Source organism: Rhea americana, unplaced genomic scaffold (genome assembly GCF_003343005.1).
Source record: "Rhea americana isolate MKP2758 unplaced genomic scaffold, rheAme1 scaffold_321, whole genome shotgun sequence".
Taxonomy (NCBI): domain Eukaryota; kingdom Metazoa; phylum Chordata; class Aves; order Rheiformes; family Rheidae; genus Rhea; species Rhea americana.
Genome location: NW_028186448.1, coordinates 546,708 through 552,530, shown reverse-complemented (window position 1 = coordinate 552,530; position 5,823 = coordinate 546,708).

Genomic DNA, 5,823 nt, shown 5'->3' with positions numbered 1-5,823 from the left:
CCGGGCCCCCGCCCGCCGCCCCGTCGGGCCGCCCCGCTCCTCCGAGCCGAGCCGAGCCGAGCCGAGCCGAGCCGAGCCGAGCCGAGCCGAGCCGAGCCGAGCCGCTCACGGCTCCTGCGCCCTCCAACAAGCCGCCCGGGTGCGCGGGGTTTTTCCTCCCCCCCGCCGCTCCCTTTCTCTCCTTTCCCCCCCCCCTTTTTTTTTAAAAATCCCAACAACTGCGAGAACAAACAAACAACCAGCAAAATCCGCGCGGAGCCGCTCTGCGGCGACGGGAGGGAGGGAGCGAGCCGGGGAGGGGGCGGAAAAGTTCCCCGGGGGGGACGGAGGCGAGCGGGGCGGGGAAGCGGCGCCGCGGCCCGGGGGGTCGGCGGGGCCCGGGGGGCTCGGCGGGGCTCGGCGCCCCGCTCCCGCCCCACGGGCAGGGCCCAGGGGGTTTCCTGAGCCCCCCCCCCGCGTCCCCGGGAGAGCCTTGCCCACCCTTCCCGAGCCTCAGTTTCCCTAACGGGTGAACAAATGAGGCGCGGGGTTCGGCTCCTGGGGGCGATGCTTTGGGGCGCGCGGACAGGAGGTGTCGACGGCACCAGCAGCACGCGGGGGCCACACTGGGGTTCGCCGCGGTCGCTCCCGCTCCGTGTCCCTGCGGGGTCCCCAGCCCCGTGCACAGGACATGGGGGGGGGGGCGTCCCGAAGGCTGTTTTTTAACTCCACTGTGTTTCGCTGCTCTCTGACCATCCGGCGTTGCACGGTGTGCGAGCGGGGCCGCGTATGCGCCGCGTCGCGCGGGAGCGACGCCGCTGCAAGGCTCCATCTGGATCTAACCCGGCGGCCGCGCTCGGCGGCGCCCGCGGGATGATCTCCTTCGCCGCGCTCGTCCCGGCTGCCCGCGGCTGTCGGAAGGGCCCGGCCAGCGAGGGTTCGTCGAAGCCGCGTCCGAGCGCGGAGCAGCCGGCTGGACGCGCTCCAGCTTCCCTGCCGGGATGCTCCCCGGTGAGCAGCACCTTCCCCCCATGCCGCCGGCTCGCCTCGACGACACGGCCCTCGACCGAAACGAGCACAGGGGAAACTGAGTCACGGCCGCCTCCGGGCGCCAGCGCGATCCTCCGCCCGCTCCCGCCTTCGCCGAAGGAAAGCGTCTCCGGGGGCGTGGGCGAGCGGCGGGGCCGCGCCGGGAGCCGCCGCCACCGCGTGACTGCGGGCTGGCGACCGCCCGCGTTCGTTCGGCGCGTCCTGGCGCTGGACCTCGGCAGGATTTCTGCCTTCCCGCGCTAATCCCCCACCGGGTGAGCCGCTTCCAGCCGCTCCCCGGGGCCGTTTTTGCAACCCGTGCGAGGGGAAGCAAACAGCTCACGCTTGCAAAACAAGCTCCCGCCCTCCTTTCCTCCACTGCCCGCGTCCTTTCGCCGGGGGCCAGGGCAGGATGTGGCCCTGGTAAATACTGCCACGGCTCCGTGTCGCTGTTGCCCGAGAGCCACTCGCCTCCCGTGCTGCGCGGCCGCTTACAGCGATGCGGGTGGTCTTTTCCCCCCAAACAAGTATTTTTATTCCCCGGAAACATTTTACCATTGTCCCCCTAAAAATTGCAGCGATCATGTTCCTCAGGGCTCCGGGGTGCGTGGGGGAGGTCTGGGCGCAACGCGTGGAATAAAAGTTAATTCTGCAGCGAAAATATCCCGGGGACCGCGGCGCGCCTTGGCTCGCTCCGGGAGATGATGTCTCCTGGAAAACAAGGCCGTTCGGTAGGTGTGTAACGTCACTGAGCCGCGGTCACAGGCTCCGGCACGAACGACCGCGCCGGCGTCGCGCCGGGAGCCCGGGGCCGAAGGAAGCCGAGCCGAGCGGCCACGGCTCCCGGGCGCGTTTCCGTCGCCAGCCCGGCCCGTGCGCCCCTCGCCCAGGAGCGCTTTCCCACCCCGAAACGCCCCGGTGCCGCGTCGAAATCGAGGGGTCCGGGCTGGGGTGGGGCTGGGGGGGCAGAGTGGGAGAGGGGAGCAGAGATTTACGCCAGCTGGAAACCTCCCCCCCCCCGCCTGGCCCCGGCTCCGGTGAGGATTTAGCACTAAGCCTCGACTTTGCGGTTCAAAGCGGGGTTTTTGCAACTCGCCCGGCGTCTCTCAGCGAACTCCGGGCCGTTTCAAAAGGGGAAAAAGAAAAAAATAAACAAACACGGGAGCGAATGCGAGCCGAAAACAACACCAAGGCAGAGCCCCCGGCGGCCCCACGCGGTTAACCGGCCGAGAGCGGGGCCGGGCGCCGGGCTCTGCAGACGGAGCCGTGTTTGCTTAGGGCCCCAGCCATAACCCCCTGCTCTGGCTCGCGTAATTACCGGTCGCTGGGCGCGCACACACGCACACACACACACACACACACACACACAAATCGCTAAGCAAAATAAGCTCCTCAGCGCCGTCTGCGCGGGGAGGGAGGAGGGGAGCGCGCTTGCTGGGTTCTCACTGAATGACCCCACTGTTTTATATTTTCTACTAAAAGATTTTGATGAGTCACGAGCTATTTCTGTAAATAATATAAAAAAAAGAAGGAAATGGATATTTTTTTTAAAAAAAAAAAAAAGCCCCATGAACATTCGTCTTTTGAAGACGGAAAAATTAAAGACTTCCCCCCTCCCCTCCCCGGGGGCTCGCTGCGCAGTCTCCGTTACCCGGCCGAGGCGGAGGCAGAAGCCCCGCGGCGCCCGGCGCTGGCCGGAGCCGGCGGCCTTTTGCGAGGGGAAGCCGAGGCGCAGGGATGCTCGTCCGGTCGGTGACGGCCGAGCATGCAGCCGCCGCGGTCGGCCCGGGGCATTGCTCCCCCCGGCCCCGGCCACGCTCGGGCTCGGGTGCCCGGCGGTGCTGGGCAGGCTCGGGAGCTGCAGCGGCAGCTCCGGGCCCGCCGTAACCTCATAGGTTTCTTTACAGCTTTGCAAGAGCTGCAGGTTTTGGAGAGGGTGGGGTGGTGAAAGGAGGCGTTCGCACGCACCCATCTCACCCTACACCCGCTAGTAGGCTTCTCCTTCCTGGCTACTAAAGCCGTAGTTATTTTTCCGGTCGTGTCCCCGGTCTACGCTGACGGTAAATCACGTCCGCCGTGTCCACCAGCGGTGACGGCAAGGACCGGGCGGGCGCCCGCGCTTCCCCGAGGAGCGCGCGAGCCCACGGGCCGCCGCCGGCACCAAGGAGCGAGCCCAGCCCGGAGCAAAGCGGCGCGCTGTTCGCGTCCGCCGGCGGCTCCGCGCCGGGACTCGCCGCGCCGGGGCCCTCTCCTCCGGGGCCGAGTCGGCCGGCGGCCCTCCGAGGCACCGGCGGGGCAGGGAGGAGAGCAAAGCTCAGAGCCGCAACCCTTCGGCCACAGCCCTTCCCTCCACGCTGTTTGCAATTCCTTAGTGCTCGATACCCCCCTCCCCAGTGCTCCCTCCTTTTTGCGGTCTTTTTAACCGTATCAGCGCTTCAGCCTGCAGCCCGGCGCGCTGCACGCCCCGACGCCGGCCGGTGCCCTGGCTGCGCGCTCGCCCGCCCGCCCACGCGCTCGGAGGAGGAGCGTCCTCCCGCGCTGCGATCCGCGAGGAATTGCCCCCCCCGTCCGCGTGTGAGCTCACGGGGAGCCACGGTGTGCCCGAAAAATAAGAGTGATGTTCGAGCAAAGAAGGAAGCGTCCTTGACGGCGGCTCGCGTCCATCTCGATGGCGGCTTTTACTCGCGCAACCCCGGGGAAACGCGGCGGGAGAGCAGATCTGGCGCGGTGGCAACCTGGAGGGGCCTTCAGCAGTCCGGATAAGGCAAGCGCTGGGGGCTCGCAGGAGCTCGTGCCCTCGCCGGCCGGGGGCCGCCGCTCCAGGCAGTGACTCCCCCCCGGAAATCCTGCGGCTTTGGTGCAAAGCCTCAACCCAGCCGGAGGGGAGCGCGGCATCCACCGGGACACGGCATCCACTGGGATGTGGCATCCACCAGGACACAGCATCCACTGGGACACGGCATCCACTGGGACACGGCATCCACCAGGAAACAGCATCCACCAGGACACTGCATCCACCGGGACATGGCATCCACTGGGACATGGCATCCACTGGGATGTGGCCTCGTGAGCATCCAGGAGGAACGACGAGCACCTAGGCAGGAAGGAGAGGGCTCGGTACCTCCCGCTGCCATTTCCTTAGTGCCCGGAGTCGCTTCAGACCCAGGCGAGACCAGAGCGGAGGGATGGAGCTGGCCAGGAGGAGGATGGGGGGAGACGTCCCAGTCTTTGCTCAACTCCATACTGGTTTAGCAATCAAACCAAGAAAGCTTTCATGTCCACAGCGAAAAAAAAAAAAAAAAAGAAAGAAAAAAAAAAAAGAAAAGGGGGGGAAGGAAAAAAGTTCACGGTTTAACAGTTAAAAGCTCTTTCTCCAAGTGTTAAACCAATCACAGCCGGCCGCTCCTGCCGCGCCGTGCGGCCGAGCCTGCGCGCGCCGCGGGCCGCGGGAGCCGGCAGAGCCCGGGCGGGCGCGCGGGCCTCTCGGCAGGGCCCTCGCCGGAGCCGGCAGCTCCCGCAGGGGCTCCCGGCCCCGCGCCGGCCGAGGCGGGTTCGGCAGCGCGCCGCGGAGCTGGCTGCAGCTCCGAGAGCCCTGGAAAAGGGCCACTGGAAAAAAGATTAAGGCAGTTTGGCTGAGACGGAGCCACGGAGGGAAGGGGGGATATAACAGTGCGTTAATATTGGCCGGGGCTGCACGCAGACGGTCCGCGGGGCTGCGAAGCCGCGGGGCTGCAAGGGGGCCGCGCGCCGCCCTGCTCCGTGCTCCCGGCGGCCGAGCCCGCTGCCCGTCCCCGTCCCCTGCGGGCCGCTCCGGCTGGGACGCGGAGCCGCGCCGCGCGGGCAGGAGACGCGCAGCGGGTCTTCGGGGAAACCTCGCTGCTGGCAAGGCTCGTTTCTCCGCCGGGTCGATTCCCCCGAGGGAAGTGCCGAAATCCCCGTCGAGGCGGGCGGCGAGGGGCCTCTGCCGTTACTGCGGGATTGAGAGGCCTCGAAAGAACAAGCACATTCGTTTATTAGACACGTTCTCATGCTGAGGAAGGTGCTTCGTTGCAGAACTAGTCTTAAGAAAAAGAAGGAAAAAAAGACGACCAGGATAGGAGAAAAATCCCCCAAGGGCAGTGGCAAAAGCCATCTTACTAATTCAATATTATTGCTTTTGATACAGACAGATCTATGGCAAAGTGCTTTCAATAACCATCTCCAGCAGCTCACCTTTGGAGTCTGGAAAAAGCCTTCCCCACACCAGCAGGATGAGCAGGAGCTATCTGGCATGTGGGGTGAGGAAGAGGAGGAGGGATGCTCCTGCCTGAGCTGCCACTACGGCTTCCCAGGGACGTTTTTCCCATCTATCCAATCCCATCCCGTCCTGCCTCATCCCACCTCATCCCGTCCCGTCCCATCCCTGGCAGGCTGCCAGAACCAGCCGGCACACGGGCACCGCCAGGTTCCTGCGAGATGCTGGCACGGCTCTGCCCAGGAACCAGCACAACCATCGCAGAGACCAAACTGGAGGTCTAATAAGGAATTTTAATAATTAAGTGTCAAGAAGGGGGTTATTTTTCAATCTTACTTTCAAGCTTATTCTGACTGTGTCCTGGGGAGGGCAGTGAAGGTTTCTCAGCCACTGCTGCCCAGGGAGCCCAGACAGGCTCCGTGCCCCTGCTAAAACATTCCTGTGTTCCACCTGCTTCGGTACGGACACTCCTTGCACCTGGGACCGTGCAGCTCCTTGCACCCGGGGCTGCGAGGTTCCTGGCCCGTGGGACCGTGCAGCTCCTTGCACACAGGACCATGCAGCTCCTTGCACCCGGGGCT